The 17,291-nt window shown below is 38.7% G+C and overlaps 1 protein-coding gene across 1 annotated transcript in view; it reads left to right on the forward strand.

Annotated features, from left to right (window-relative positions):
• The window catches only part of KIF26B (kinesin family member 26B), a 298,400-nt gene that overhangs the window by 216,273 nt on the left and 64,836 nt on the right, over positions 1-17,291 (forward strand). The gene's annotated exons all lie outside the window — the stretch shown is intronic.

A 17,291-nucleotide genomic window follows, 5' to 3' on the forward strand; every position in this document is an offset into this window, starting at 1 on the left:
AAGGCTTTTGAAAAATCCCCCTTGACATCTGATGACTCATTCCCTGCGGTGTTGGTGGAAAAGGAGGCTTCTTCTGTCAGTGCAAAAGATGGCTACACGTGGATTTTTTTTTTTTAATATGAATGAGTATTGTGGCACTTCTTTTATCACTGTGTGGCTGAAAAGTGCAGCCTTGTCCATGCAATACAGCATGAGTTTGTTATGAATGCAAACAAATGTCACAGTAGATCAATGCAATAGTCTATCTCTAGACATCTGGGTTCACACCCTTGCTCAGAACTTGGGTAAAAATCAGTTTGTAGTCCCAGAGTACTCTTTAGCACACCTCATTCACAGTACTCCTGCATGTTTTGGCAGGTTTCCATCTCTGACCAGGAGAGTCTTAGGAATGGAATAGCAGAAGACCTTCTCCAGGTGATAAATCAAGAGTGCTGATAAAACACTGCAAGAAAATTTTTCAGTGTGTCTGTGGTGGATGAATAGAAATACCATCAATTCAATGCAGAATTTTTGGTGCTTGTTTGGACACTTCCACGGTGCCATTTGTTGTAGGCAGTTACAATTCTGCACCTTTATGGCTTCCCACTGTTCCTGAATGATACTGCAAGGAAGGCGAGATCCTGCAGGTTCTGGGAGTACTTAACTCTTATTCTCAGTAATTTGAAGAGTGATTTTGAAATTTAAGGCTATGTTGAGCAGTGCCTGACTTTTAAAAAAATCCTTCCATAGAATTTATCAGGAAAAAGGAGTATTTAGCCTGATTAAGTGTTGGAATCATCCATTGTCAGATGCTGAGGGCAAAGAGATGATCTTTTCTCCTCAAGATACTGGAGTACCTTGCAAAGGAATTGATAGCATACACCTAATGAGTTATGATATTAATCCCAGATAACCGAGTTGTATATGAATGTATAATGGAATGGAGGGAAGGAAAAATCCTGCTCTTGAAGGCATTGACCACAGATGGAGGTGCAAGGATATCAGATAGATCCAAACAAACTCATGAACATACTGATGTATGCTCATACTGTGTATTTGGCAAAGATTAGGTCAGTGGTCTAAACAGTCTGGTCACCTGCTGCTTCTATCAAAAGCCGTTGTCTGGTGATTTAAAGGACATGTTAAACTAAGTTGCAAACTGTGCAGCAGCATTGGCTGGGGAAAGGGAGAGGAATGCTTGTTTCTTAACCTCTGTGGACAATTAGGTGGCATGGTGTGTAGAAAGTTTGGTTATTCATAGCAGCTCCTTGGGAACTGCAGAAAAAAAATAATTTTAAGGTCATACCATCATCCGGACACTAAAAAAAAAATAAAAATCCAGCTACATTGTTTACCTTAAGAGCTCTACATAGTAGTGAGTGCTGCATATTGAAGGGAAATGGTTGGTGTTACCATTCCTAGAATTACTTTCCCTGCTGGAGAATTCAAAGTGAATTTTTTATTAAAGCATTTATCACAGAATGTTAGAACTAGAAAAGCCAACTTCATCTACCTGTCACTTATAAACCTTTCTTTTACTATAGTTCCAAATATTTCAACAGCAAAGTTCCCAATGGGCAGAATCTAGCTGAACCTCAACACAGGGGTGATGTTCCATTTGGGGGAATTATATTACTGGCCACACTGATGCAGAAAGTGTTTCAAATATTTGGCCATGCATAGGCTTTCTTCCTTCTCTTCACCAAGGACAGCAGCAGAGTTACAGTAATTGGCTGTATTCAAGCCCTGGGGGATATATGCAGCCCTTGGCGTCATAGTGGTCTCCAGGCAGCTTTTCTCTTTCTTTTCTGAGGAAAAAGATGATAGATGAGGTGAAGGAGTCTTGAAAGCTAGGTTTAGCCCCCGATCTCCAGCGCCAGGTCTGCTTCTCTTTCCAAAGAGTTTGACTGTTATCCTTAATAGTTTCCTCCACTGTGAGGTGCCTGCTTTTTGGGGTTACTCTAACCATGATCTTCCCTTCATACTTTTGTTCATTCCTTCCAGTGAAGTTTTTCCTCCAGCCTGAGGAGATCCTGTTAAGCTTCAAAAGTTGAACTAACTTAAATAAGTCCAAGGTCCTATGATCACCTAATCTGTGTGATAGTTTGTGGATAAATCCAGTGAGCCAGGATTTCATCTTGTATGTTTTGACTTGTCTGTGCACAAATATTGACAAAAATTTTTAAAACATTTCAAATATATACTTGTCATTTTTCTTTAAAGCAGTTCTGTATACTCCTCATCTACATTTTTATTCAGATATAGAAATTATTTGCAAAAAGTTTATGATACAGAATTCTACACACATTTCTAGGTATATACGTGAAAAACATTCCTGCTTTCCTTCACAGATGCTGTGGAAAATGTAGATCAAGGACAGTATGCCATGTATGCTTACATAAACTTCAAAGTTTTGTGCACAAAAGATGTGTTGGCTTTTAGGCTGGATTCTGGGGGTATCTTTTTTTAAAACTTGTGTTGTTTACTTTTAAGATAATGAATTGTTTTTATTGATGGGGAAATTTGATGAATGTATGTAGACTTTGCTCTGTAGTGCATCTCTAGAGTAACGAAGTGTAGATTGCCTCTATAAAACACAAGTTACACTAGTTTGAAATTGTGTGAATAGAACTCTTTATAAATATCATTTGCTCAGTCATGTTTTCCTTGATTTTATGGAGTCCAATGTAAAAGTTTGAAAAAAATATTTCTTTTTTTCTGCTGGGTTTTTCTTAACTCTTTCAGTACTTAAGTCTTTAAGATATGCACGTTAGTAGGTCTACTGAAGCAGCAACTTAATTATCTAATGTCATTTTTTGTATTAGTAGCTGTATTTCAGGATAGCCACTTCCAGCCAGGTCATGCTGGTTCCCAATATTAATCTAATCAGATTATTTGAAAAGTAAGTTTTTTAATCTTTTTTTTATTTGTGTTTTTTGAGGTTTGTTTTTTTGTGAGTTTGTCATCCCCTCCCCTGCCTAAAAGCAAACCAAATTTGGGTTGACAGTGCTCCATAGGTATAAAGTATTTTAACTTCAAAATTATTTTTTCTTTATACAATGCATCATATAAACTACATTTTCAAAGTATTTTTAAAAGTGAGAGGAAAACACTTTGTTTTACTAACAGAAACTTTTAAAATCAATCCAAAATAACTTTGGCATTTCTCAGAAAATGTCAGTCTTGCAGATTTTTATTTCTATTCAAGACAAAATTGTATTTTGAATTATTTCTGTCCTGGCAAAATAATAATTCTGACAGTTGGATCTTTAAACATGTTATTGAAAGTTGTCAAGTTAAAATGTATTTGTGATTTCTTGTAGCCAAAGGAGCTAGAACTGTGTAAGTTGCAACAAGATACAAATTTTCAATTTAGATAAGAAGTTTTGGATTCAAGTGGTTTTTTAGAGTCATATTAATACAGCAGTCTAAATTTAATCTGCTAGTTATTAGAAATATCTTTCCTGTGTTAGGGCTATAGAAAATAATGGCATCCTGAAACAGCAAATAAATCATGGTTTACTAGCGGGAATTACTGGAGAGCCATGGTAGCTGATGCATAAAGCAGATTCCATGTACCATACTCGGGCATCGGTGTATCTTGTTACTGGTAGAAACTTTTCTGCCAGGTGAGCTAGTAGGAGGAATCCTGACTTACTGTTATCTGCAATCATTGCAGATTTATGGCATTTTCTTCTTCAAGCCTTTGTTCATCTGGTCATGTGCAATATTTCAGAATACATTTCAGAGGATGTTGCAGTCTGTGGATGTTCATGCAATAATAGACATAGTAAATTAGACTTCCTGTATATGTCAGTGAACTATACAGAAAATATTTGAACCATAGACCAGGATAGCTTGGAAAGAGTTATTGTCATCTGTGAAGTCAGTAATTCACATTTTAGAGAAGCCCCCCTTATAAATTTACAGTATGGATTCATTTTACAACCTATCAGGCCATTAATCAGGGCTTTTTAAGGTCCCCTAATACAGTTTCATGTAATCTGAATTTTTATATTTTGACATGATGGACTGTAACGGTTTAATTAAAATAATATTAAGAGGTTTACTGAATCCTGCACTATCCAAAGACATTCAGAGACAGTCACCCTGTTCTGCCTCCTTATTACACAGTGAATAAGATATGTCCTGAAGCATCTTGACAGACCACAGTTCTTGCAACTTCTATGCAAATTGGTAGAAATTAATGACAGAATCCATTTTTTTTTTCACTTTGGTGAGTTCATATGCAATATTCACCTTACCAAAAATTGTATTGACTATGAGCTAATGTACTTTCACGTGCAGTCAGGTGAGATGTGCAGCATTTGAGAGAAATACAGTAAGAGCAGTGGGAAAAAAGCTGCGTGTGAACCATGATATATTAGCATTTATTAGGCTTTATGTAATTGAGTGATCTGAATAACATGCCAGATGTAGATGTACCCTAAGTTGAGTTGCACACCATCCAAAGTAAGATCTATAATATATAACATTTTTTAATTTGTATAGCAAAAATACTATATAAGAATGAAAAATACTTGGCTATTCAAAAAGCAAGCACTGAACTGCATGGTTTGCAGCGCTCAAACCATGTCCTGTTGCTGTAAGGATTGTAAAAAAAATGATGGCCTAACGTACAAGTATAGTACTGGACAACAAATGATAAGGGCAGCTTTAGGAGTGCAATTAAATCCCCACATTGTTCGTTTTTCACTGTAATACTTGTTATAATCCCTATGAATATACTTGGGGCTTTTCAGCCCACCAGATTTTTGGTCCACTCTATCTAAAAGTGGGACTGTCAATTACAGGAACTATTTGGAAGGATTTTACGTACTGAAAGAAGTGAAGAAAAACCAAGCTGATCCAAGTTAGGGCTTTGCTTCACCAGTGAAAATCTGAATATTATTGTGGTTGGCAAGACTCTCATTTGGATCCCAGCCCAACCTTGGCCACATTTGCTTTCTGTGCTTCTTACATTTCAAGCTGAAGCATATGATCAGTCTGTACTCAGGCAGTACTGCTTATTTCAAGACATACCTTATTCAGGTTGTGTGGTATAAAACCATCCTTCATCAGACAGGCAGGCAGTAGAACTGTTTCCTTCCCTACCACATAGTACTGATTTAGGATCACATTTAGATCTGAAGTTTGAATGTTTTATCAAGCTTTATTCTATGCTGCACATTAACAATCACTTTGTAAGTGTTATTTGTTTTGTTGTCTTCTCCCTTTTATCTTTCTGGTGTATTATACCTTCCTTATCTCTTCTGCCTATGCTCTAATCTGCTATGGGATCATGTTTCTTAAAAAAAACAACCCTCACTACTCCCCTCTGCCCCCCCTTTTTTTTTCTCCGTTAAGCCCTGTGTTTTGTGATGAGTAACAAAATGTTACAAGGCATCGAAGATCATTTCTTCCCTGATACTAAGCTACAGTAGTGACAAGCATGGAGGATGAATGACCCTAAAATGAAATATCTCTTTATTGCTCAAGAGACAGCTAGTTGCTTCAAGCATTTGCGAAACCTGTGCACTAACTGCTACTTTCATAGCCATTGGCTGGCATGTAGTGCCACCCATAGCAGTGTTACTGTAGAAAATTTCCTAGTAGTGGAAAAGGACTGTTTAAAGAGATGGATTTTGAAACAAATTCATTGCTGTAATAGGTAGGTCCTATCTCCAGTAGCATCAAGAGATATACTGTGTCTCTGTAAGAGCTGTTACCTATCAAACTCTGATTGAGTTTTCTCAGTTTTGAGAATCCTGAATCTTAATATTGACTCCTGGTGATGCCATTGCGACCACACTGGAAATTATAAGACTTTAGAGGAGGAAATGAGGCAGCCAGCTTTGTCACCCACCTCTGAGACAGAGGGGATGGAGCAGGGGAGTTGTTGCCTGCCCAGCCTCAGTAAGGTCATCCGCTTGTTCTTATCCACCATCAGATCACTCTTCATCAGAAAGGAGAGAAATCTAACTGTCAGTATAGTTCAGACTAGCTAAAGGTGAAGTCTTGAGTAGCTTCTAAGTGATCAAGAGCTTGACCTTTAGAAAGTAAGCTTATGTGGCTGATGCAGTCCGCATCCTGGTGATAGGTGCAATGGAAAGAGCCTTGCTTGTGTATATAGAGACCAGAGTAAGATTAATCTTAGTTATTTAAACAGCATGTCTAAAAAACTGATCACACTAGATTTAAGATTTGTCAAGGAGGGATCACTTTGACACTAACAATGAAGAACAAATTTTTTTTAATCCGTGCAGGACTAGAGCAAACTCCATTAAACCTCTATTTTCATCATTTTGCTCATATTTTTCTGTAGTGATTATAGCACTTAACTGTTGCTACTGCACTTACTGTTGGATACAAATTATCTGCAAAGGAGCTGGAGTTGCCCTGTGCTTCTCTGTTAGATCATTTATTAAGGAAAATAAAAGCCTTCCATAACAGTCCAAACTGCCTGCTCCTTTGATAGATTTTTCATCTGGATATCAGGAAGAGTTATAGTGCTTACCATTGTCTTGGTTTGTAATGTTTGTTAATGTGAGTTAATGTGAGTTTTTATAACCCAAATATAAATGCCTTTTTTGCATTTGTATTGAGCAGCTCAACCTGCCTGGAGTTATACTGAGGGCTGTTTTAAAGTTGTGCATTGAAAACAGAAGAATTCTGTATAACTAGCAGATTAGGGACAAAGTACTACTGTAGCAAAGTTTTGCTTTTAGAAAGCTCTTCTAATGACATTGTATTTGTTCTCAATAAGTCCTTATTTTGTATTTAGTCATGGAAGAAGTTAATTAGACTTAAGACAGAAAAACATATTTGCAGAACTCAATGAAGTTCATTTTTATAGTTCTTGTGGACAGCAGCTGCAGGCTGTGAGCCTGAAACCTTGATAAATGGTTTTGACATTTCCTACAGACAGCCCTCATGAAATAGGCTTTTTATTTATTCTCAAATGTTGAATTTTGCATTATTGATCAGGTGCCATTCATTAAAGGCTGCTTCTTGCTAGAAAGAATTACAAAGTCCCTAAGCCACACACAACATAATGTATTCCATTGGCAAACAGCAGCATTAAAGGAATGCTAAGGTTGTATGGTTAAGTACTCAAAAGTCAGGTAATGGCAGCTGAGGTTGAGGATGATGGGAATTTCACCTGAATTAAGATTGCAGAATTGCTCCTGAAAGCATGTACAAAGGCTACTAACAAACAGTGGATATTTGTTCTAGGGCAGGTGGTTAGTTACTGGTGTGTTCACAAACACTGCTGTTATTTATTACAGTGTTTAACAAGGCAGCAAGCAGTGGATGAGATTGTTAGTGGTAGGAGTCACTAGGCAGATGGGCACTTTGTTGGCTGTTTCTCATTGCTATGGAGTCACATTTGTCAAGGAAGAGGGACAATAGCAGTGTTATGTTGTATACTACAGCTGAGGGTAAAAGAAGTTAGTGGCTCCCTGTGACATGAGGTGAGTTTCATTTGTCAAAGTACTGTTTCCACTTAGTTCTCACCTGGGGTCCTCTGTTTAGTTTCTTTTTCTTGTTTGCCTAACTGATTTTGCTTCTGTTCTTTAGCTAATTTTGTTCAGTACAAAAAGCATAGGAAAGCATTACAGTCCAGAAAACTGAGTTCTGTGATCAGACAGACCAGTTTCAGCACTAAACATCGTCCTTGCCTGCATATGTGGATTTCTTCCCATGGGAACACAGAATGCAGTGGAGATGGGCTGCACTGTACATGGAGTCAGATTCATGCCCAGGAATCAATATCAGAGTACAACACAGGCATCATTTGCACCAGCAGAACAGACTTAGCTAATAGGTTTTTGGATTTTCCCAAGTAAGTAAGAGTATCCTTGTACCACCAAAGGCTGTGTTTACTGATCCCCAGCTTTTACAAATAAATTTGCTCAGATGTATGACTTTCTTGGATTCACTTTCCTCCAGGGGTAAGTGTCAGTGTCAGGTTGTAGTGCCTTCTAGAAGCTGCTGAAAATCTCAACACGATGTTTTTTTACTGGTCAGAAAGCAATTGAATGTTAGGACTGGGGAAGGCATTAAAAAAAAAAAATCTGGGAAGGGCAAGTAACCAGAGCCTTAGCAACAGGTTCTGGAGGAGCTGGGAGATGTATATTCCTGTACTGTATGTACCCTGGAGAGATTGTACATACAAGGGAATCATATATACTTTCTTGGACACTACTGTCCCCATCTCTGAAATGAGTGACATTCCACAAATGGCACTATGAACATGCCCAAGCCCAGTCCCCAACAGGCTGTAAGCTTGAGTCAGAGAAGAAGTGGGCTAATGGGAGCTTGTGGCGCTCTCCTGATGGTATAAATTCCCCCCGATTTGTGTCTTGGTAGGATGCAACTGGCATGTGAGCCATGCAGTTATTGGCAAAGCACAGCTTGGAGCAGACCAGTGGGATGTCAGTGCAGCCCACTGCACTGGGGGGCTTACAGGGCAGACTGCTATGTCGCTGTTGGTGATGGGATATTAGGGAGTTATATGAACCTTTAGACGTATCTTGTATGATCTTCTGTTCTTTTGTTCCAGGCATAATTAAAAAATCCTGTTTGTTTCAGAAGCATGCGGAATCAATCCCACCATAAAAAACTGTTCCACAGACTTCTGTTAAAGCTTAACAAATACATTTTTAGTTAGAGATAATATATAAGATTACAAATGGATTAATTTTAAGTGACTGTCTGCTTGGGTGCTGTAGTTATTGTACCTCCTTGTACCACTGCCAAAGATAGCATGCAGGTAGTATTAAACAGGATACAACACGAAATAAAAAGTAAATTTAATATCATGTTTATGCTCTTGTAAACATTGTAGCTTACAGTTATGGAATGAAAAAGGGAAGTGCTAGAGTGGGTAGTCTGTTAGGTAAAACAAGTATTTTCTGGGATCTTAGGTGATTCTTTTATTCTTATGCTTTATTTCTGAAGTTGAAAATGACCGTAATTGTAAATATATGTCTTAATCCTGTCGGAAGTACTTGCAAAGCCCTGTAGGATCTTCAGGTGAAAGGTTCAGTAGCTATATAAATCATATCATTGCTTTGATCCAGTTTTTATAATTTCCTTCTTTTTGAATTTCATTTTGTTGTTGGTTGATACTAAGGTTATATTCTCAACTCATGTATTTGCAGGTATATAAGGAATTATTGCTGAATTCCGTTATGTTGTATTAAATTTCTTACTAAAGCATCTAGCTCTTATCTCTGAAGTTTCTGCTGACTGTTTCATGCAATATATAGCACCAGAGGGTGGCTATACTCCCTTTCTGGTGACTGGATCTCTCTAAATACCCAAGCACTTGTTAGATATCTCACCTATACTGTCTAATATAATAATTGGACTCTCTTTAGCAATGTGTCCCTTTGCTTTCTTTGGGATTATTCCTCCTCATGAATTCCCAAATCCATTTCCTAGTCAGTAGCATAAACCATCCCTTTTATTTACTACCTGTCATTACTAACTGCCACTCCAAAGCTTTACACATCTTTTTCCGCACTTATCTGCATTAAACTGCCATTTGTCACTTCTTCTGGCTTGGCTTAAATAATGTAAATCCTTCTTATCTGACTGTATGTCTCCTTGTTATTTATGGTGCTATGCCATACACTATTATGTGCAGACTGGGGAATCTTCTTTTGTATGCAGTCATGGAGATCATCTTTATAAATAATGGAAAAGCTCACAATTGTGATTATACATCTTCTGTGCAATACTTGTATATCCTTTGTTTCTCTAGCACTGGAAAGACATCTCAAAGACATCCATAAGGGAAGCTGTCTTTTATCTGTGTTCTTCCCATAGAAATTCTTGTTTCCTTAGTCAAAAAAAACAGTGAGCCCTGTGCATCTGGGAATTCCTGTCCTCCTGAGAATGTATAATGTGAAGTCCCTGGTGCCTCCCTTTCTCTAATTAGGGATGAGATGACCTGCCTGCTTAAACTTACCATGCCGCATCATAGGCACCTTTTTCACAACTTCACAAAAAGGGAAACTGGGCTTTTAGGAGTATTATAGCACACATAATTATTAATAGGGGTACTTGTGATATTGCTACTGTAGATATTGCTACTGCTTTTAATCATCACCAATCCTTATGGCAGCCGAGGCAGTATGGTCATGTTTTGCTGGAAGGGCAGGATTCTAAGAGGAAACTGAGTGAAGCGAAGTTCTCTTCAGTCTTTCTGCACTGCAGCAGGATATGAGCATTACCCATGTAAAACAGCCATATGACTTGCCACTGTTGGCTCACTCTTCCCCCAGGGTCTGACAGAAACCGAGTGCAGGCAGCAAGAATGATGGCAGCCTTGTCATCAATCATGAGAGCAGAGAAATTCCTTTAAGGAGGCTTGCCCTGCTGATGCCACAAATTTATTTGCTGGGTCTTGTGGATCTGTCTGTAGGATCTATACATACCAAGGCATGTTGGAATACAAACAGAGCAACATATGGCACATCACATGCTTGGGAGGCCACTGTTGCACCACCTGAGTTTCTTGTATTTAACTTAAAGACTGGAAAATACGATTAAGCTGTGCAGTGTTCTGTGGCTGGGATTATGTTGTGGTTTAACCCCAGTAGGCACCTCAGCCTCACACAGCTGCTTACTTACTACCCCCCAGTGGCACATGGGTGGAAATTAGAAGGTTAAAAGTGAAAAATCGTGACTTGAGATAAAGACATTTACTAGAAAGAACAAAAGTTGCATGTACAAGCAAAGCAAAATAAAAAATTTGTTTACTACTTTCCAACTGTAGGCAGGTGTTCAGCCATCTCAAGGAAAGCAGGGGTCCATCACACATAAGAGTTGCTTGGGAAGACAAAGACATTAACTCTGAACATCCCCCGCTTCCTCCTGCTTCCCACAGCTGTTAGTGCTGGGCACAACGTCATATGGTCTGAGGATATCCCTTCAACCTCTTGGCATCAGCTGTCCCAGCAGTATCCCCTCCCACTTTCTTGTGCACCTCCAGTGTACTTGCTGACAATGCAGTGTGAGAAGCAGAAAAAACCTTGCCACTGTGTAAAGCACTGTTGAGCAATAGCTAAAATATCCCTGTGTTATCAACACTGTTTTAATCACAAATCTAAAACATGGCGACATTGGAAGAAAACTGACTATTCCAGCCAAAACCAGTACATGCTTTAATGGATGCCTAGGGCAGGGAAGGATGTTGGCTATTTTGTACCAGGGAAGAGTTTTTGCCATGTTTAATTTACTAGATCGATACTCTCCATCTAGACCTTTTGAAAAGGTTATACTCCGTAGAAAAAAGGAAAAGGGGGAAACTGTGCTCTGAAAGGTCACAAAAGTAAGGCAAAACATCTTTGGTTTTGAAAGGTAGAGATCTGATGCCAAGGAAATCGAGAGCTCCTGAAATTCATGGCAAAAAATGTACTTGCTCCTTGGCACAGAAAAACAAGTTCTTATGGGAGTGAGAGAAATAGAGCAAATTTTTGCAGTAGTACTTTAGAGGCTTAAGTAAGGCATCTGTTGGCAGTACCAGTAGGTGCATGCTTATGTATCTGCAGATCCACTGCAGGGAAGACAAGATTTGCCAGCTGATCCTGCGTTGTTCGTGCTGAGATTGTTGAATGCTGGCGTTTTGTTTAGTTTTGTTGTTTTGTTGTTTGTTTTTTTTTCCTAAATGTGACTGAGAAATTTACGTTAAAATAATGTCCACTCATAGAATTCTGGTTTTGTCTCATTCTGGCTCAGTCTGTTTATCTAGACCTCCTAGACTTCATTTTGACAAGATCAGTTAATCATCTCATAGTCTGTAAGATCCTTTAAAATGCTTAACAGACTATTTCTACGTATTTTGCATACTACAGAAAGGCTTCTAGGTTTACATTCATCGTGGAAAAGTATGTATGTGCGTAGGCATTTGGGATGTCATAGATTTCCTTGAACTGTAGTATTTTCTGGCTAGCTACAGCAAAAAATGCATGCCTGCCACCATTATTTACAACTGTAACAGTAAGAAATTATAAAACCCACTCTTCATTAACCTCCACTAAGGCTGTTCCTGCAGCATGTGATTGCTATTACATTGATGGAGTGTTAATACAGCTCAATAGCCCCGACTGGCTTGTCTCACCTGTGACTGCACTGCAGCTCCTGCCTACCAACACTACCCAGCACACATCCAGCAGAAGCTGTTCAAATGATTGATGAGAAAAACAGCTCCTAAAGGCAAGCACAGTGCCCAAAGCAACAGCTGTCTGCCTCTGTCCCTGCAGTAATTAGATAAATGAACCCCAAATGGAATCTTACAAGCAAGAGTAGAAGGAAGTCATAATATTACAGTGTCAATCTCCAATTGCTTGTGGTGCCTTGTTCAGCCTCTGTTTGCAGTTTTTTTGGTTTTGATGCAGATTTGACACAGCTTACCTCTCCCACCTTCCATAATCTTTTCACTGCCGGTCTTCCAGACGGACCCCTGTGGACACAGGAGACATAGGACTGTCAGTGGCTGGGGCTGGACTCTTGTTTTCTTTTTTTTTCCTATGGCACCAGATCTACTTTGCAGAATGTGCTGAACCTTTGTCCTTCTCCATAGAACAAGAACATAACAAAAGGTCCATGGTTGGTCACAAATTGAGCTTAGCTGGGGAAAAATCCTGCAATTAGCAAATTCCCTCTTCAGGTAGTTGACGTGTTTGGATGCACTAGATAAAAAAAAGAAAATGCAAAGGAATATGGTTCATGCAGCTGAAATTAGAAAAAGAACTGATTAAAAGCTCTGTGCTTATTTGTAAAGTGCAGAAGCATAGTTGATATTACAGCAATTTGCCTGTATCTTCCATTGATGCTATGAACAGTACCTATGAAGGAACTCTTCTGTTCCAATAATTATGATTTCAAGAGAAGTTTATGAAAAATGTATACATATAGATTTTTTTATACAGTTAGAAAATATTTATGCATTTTAGAAGTAGTGTATGTAATTTAAATACACATACTTATATGTAAAATAAATACACTTACAAAGAAACCTTGTTGAAGAAACCTAACCAGTGCAGTTCTGATTGTGCTTTGATTTGTGGCATTGCACATTGGGAGTAATATTGTGAAATTCAATGACTGTATAACTCATTAAAGAACAGAACAAATCTTTGTAGGCAGGAACTGAAATCCAGAGAACTAAATGGGGTCATGTTGGACTGTATAGTGGTCAAATGCAATCCTGTGACCTCACAGGAGAAAACACGTTAAAAATGCTTCCAACATGAGCAGAATTAAAAGGTGAAATTATATCCTAGAATATATGCATATATTTTGCATATACATATAATGATGCAGAGTGAGTGACTCTTTTATAATCTCTCCAGTTTTACAATAGGGTAATTCTTGCTGAATTCAGCCAGATTTGCAGAAGTGTAAAACTAGATCAAAATTAGGCCCTGGTTGATTGTTTTAACAATAGCTCATCTCTTGGGGGACTGCTTTCATGTTTTCCCGTAGAAACAGTCAGAGGTTCATCTAAGGCTGGGCGCTGCCAAGACCTGATCACTGGGATTCAAATAAAAATTTCTGGCAGACTGAGTGGTCCCATTAATCACAAGTGGTATCTCTTAAACCCTTCAATTACAAGAGATTAGTGGGAAACTGTAGTATTGGACTAAAGGAGTAATGACACAAAAGAAGTGAAGCAGAAAACCTTCTTTCTTCTTTTTAAGAAGTTCAATTTACAATTTATTTAAATATAGATTGCAGGCATAAAGTATTAGAGTTCTTAAACTTAGTTAGTTTCAAATTAACCATGCTGTACTTCTCCCTTCCCCAGAGCAGCACTGTGATCTTCAGCTTGTTTGTTCCTTAAATTGAACCGAAGTCTTTTAAGTCCATTAAGTTCCTGTGCTATCCCCATAGCTGGCTGAGTTATATTTGCCCATCCTTGTGCTGCCTTCCCCATGGCATGGACTGCAGGGGGCCAGCGTGGACTCTGAGCCTCACACCACTATCCCCAGCTATAAATTGCATGAAGGACTGTGAAACAGCAGAGCAGGAGGCCATGGTCTCCCATCATTTCTACTGGTATAGTTTAGTTGATTTACTCTTGTCATAACCACTGTTGGGAAATACTCTAGATGAGTCCTTGGGTTTAGGTTACATGCATAGTAATGTTTAGTAAGGGAGCGCCTACCTAATGGCAACTGCCAGTCCTTTGAGCCTTCCCTATCTCACTCTGATTCCCAGACCACAACCCTGCCTGTCTCCTCAGAAGATACATCTAGCTCAGGTATTTTAAAGTCTATTTTAGTCTGCCTAGCTTATTGTGCCACAGTTATGAATGCAGTTCTGAATCCCAATAGCTGTTTCTCAGCTGAAGCTTGCCTCTAGGTTGCCTGCCTGTTGGGTTGTTGCTGTAGTCACAGCTCCCATGGAATAAAGTAGACATGTATTTTGCACAGCCAGGATTTGATTGTCTTCTCCATTAATGAATGTAATGTAAATCAGGAGTAATTTGAAAGAGTTGCACTAGTGTGAAACTGGCCTGGAAGAATACTCTAGGGTCTAAAAATTCACAGATGAGTTTAACTAATCTCTTGCTAGTACTTGTCTTCAGCATCCACCGCACTCATGTGCCCATCTTTTTTATTTTTTTTTTGCTAGCGGATAATTTTTGCTGAAGCCTGTCAGGCAGATTTGTGTGTGCTACTGAATTTGAGCCAGGGACTGTGCTTTCCAGGAAAAGCATTTTTATTATGCTTACTGAAAAAAAATAACAAAAAGAATAACCTACAACATAGGCACCTACATTTCAGGTGATCATTTAAGATGCCTGTGGTGGTATAGATAAAGCAAGAACCATTTATGGATGCGATTTATCTTATCTAGTCAAAGTCTACAAAACAGGCCACGTGAATTAACAGCTAGAAGTGCCTGTTTCTATTGTCTACAGAGAGGCCAAACAACTGACTCACATGGGTATAATTCCTTCAGGCTGGTCTAAATGGAGATGAGGGGAATTATCTGTAGTAAGCTGTGCCAAAGTGCACAGACATCTTCACACCAACTGCAAACAAACTAGCTTCAGACTAAGAAGCAGTCCAGGATACCAACATGTACATAATATTCCTCTGCCCTAACACACATGAATATGTTTTTTACCAACTTAAATGATTCTGTGGTTCTACATGAATGTGGGACATGCTTTAGTGGTGGACTTGGTAGTGTTAGGTTAATGGCTGGACTTGGTGATCTTATGGGTCTTTTCCTACCTAATTAATTCTATGAACCATTCTCAAACCAAAAATACCCAGTGCACAGGAAATACAAGGGTTCATGGCAATAGCAGTGTTTTTCTTGAGAGATCTATATTTGCTGGAGTTGAGGAGCCAGATGGTCAGAAAACATATGCTATTAGACAACTCCTGAGACTTATGAGAGGAGTTGTTTTTTATTGAGGTTCATTCAGTTTATCATCTGAGGGTAGTAAATTTTTACAATATCAGTTAAATTGGACTTCTACTCCAGGGAAAGAGAAACATGGTGCCTCAACTTCTATCACTATAGCTATTGGAGTTAGGAGGGTTCACACTATTACTTCAGCAAGAAGTGACAGGCATTAATCTGATTTTGTGTGGACAGATTTAAATCAGGACCCAAGACACTGTAACAAAAATGGTGTAAGTGAAGTTAAAACTGAATACCCATATATTTTCAGGCCAGAATGAACTCAGACTGCCTGCATATGAAGAGTTGTTAAATTTCATGCACTGTCTACTTCCAAAACCCAAAGAGACTTAGCCCTTAGATATTCAGTTATCTCTCCCTCGAACGCAAGGATCAAGGATTTGGCGGGCATGGATTCAGAGCAGCCAAAAATACACAGAACTTATAGGGAGATATTTTTCTGAAGCAGACTAAGTAATTTGTTTAAAGTAGTTGAAGAATAGCATTTGTTTTGGTTTCCAGCATATCAGTCTAATGCTCTTGATATTGGCATCTGTTTGAAAAGGTGTGACACAGCAGAAAAAGCCAAAGGCATCTGCAGTTGAAAAGAGGAAAACAAATCAAGATTGATATTGCTCTTTGTTTTCTTGGTCTTCTAGGATTCACGGTGTTGTACACCCACCCTTCCCTGCTAACTTGACCAGTGACTTCTTTCTGAGCTGCCAGATGTTAGGGCTGGAATAAACATTTAAGCCTTGCTTAGTTCATGTGAACTGACCAGGGGTGTTGGCTGCCTTTGTCCTCAGTAGATATCAGCTCTTTTTAGGGCTGGATTTAAAAGAATGCCTTTGGCAAAATATTGGAAGTGAAGTCACTTTTTTTTTTTTTTTTCAGTTAGAGGTTAGGTTTCATAAGCAGTTCAGCTGAGCAGTTGAGAAGACAGCACATTCACATCCAAGCAATATTTTTCCTCTTTCCCTCTGCTAATTGTGTAAAACTGAAATAATGTGCACAGATTTCTGACCATCTCACCATTTAATATGAACTTGTTTTCCTGGGTTAAAATACTTGTTGTGAAATTATCACTTTCACTCACAAACATATAGAGAAGACATCACAATAATACTGAATAATCCCACTTAATTTCTGATGTAATTTTGTTGTCTTCAAGGGAATTGTGTCAAAAATGAATTTGCTCAGATTTTGCTTCTCAAAACAGCTGGTTTGTTTCCATGTGGGATGAGTTTAAGCTAGCATGAAATGAGATCTGCATACAAAGAGCACCCGTCTCACTGAGCCCAACAGGAACTGCAGCTTTGGCTAACTTTTAGGGTTATAACCTCCTCCCACGGTACATTTGCCATTGCAACAGAAGATGTGCTTCCATTCTGTGCTAAGGTGACCCTTTGACCATGGGTGGGTTTGCTACAAGTGGCATAGAGTTTAGGAGCATTAAGATAAAAATTCTGTCTGGTTGGTGTGAAAGTCAGTCTGCTCTAGGACAAAGTGTGTGCAGGTGTGGCTAGAGGCAAAAGCTGGCAGAGAGGTGATGTTTGCCCTGTGAAGTTCAGGGACTTAAATGTCTGCAGGTGGTGAATTTATGGAGAGAACTAAAGTCAGACCAGTTGTCATCATCTTTACCTTCTTCTGAATTGCTTACCAACTGGGCTAAGGATGCAGTATAACCTCATTAAATCCATGAAGATGTATTTTTGTCTTGGGAATAATGTCTTATTATGTAGCCATTTAATGAGTTGTGAGCTAATATGTTTTAACAAATCCTTTATCGCTTATTACATTTCACTCCTTTGACGATAATTTCAAAATCTGACCATTAAAACAGGGCTCTTTTCACAACTCTTTGATGATGACACTTA

This window comes from Phaenicophaeus curvirostris, chromosome 2, assembly GCF_032191515.1.
Source record: "Phaenicophaeus curvirostris isolate KB17595 chromosome 2, BPBGC_Pcur_1.0, whole genome shotgun sequence".
In the NCBI taxonomy this organism is placed as follows: Eukaryota; Metazoa; Chordata; class Aves; order Cuculiformes; family Cuculidae; genus Phaenicophaeus; species Phaenicophaeus curvirostris.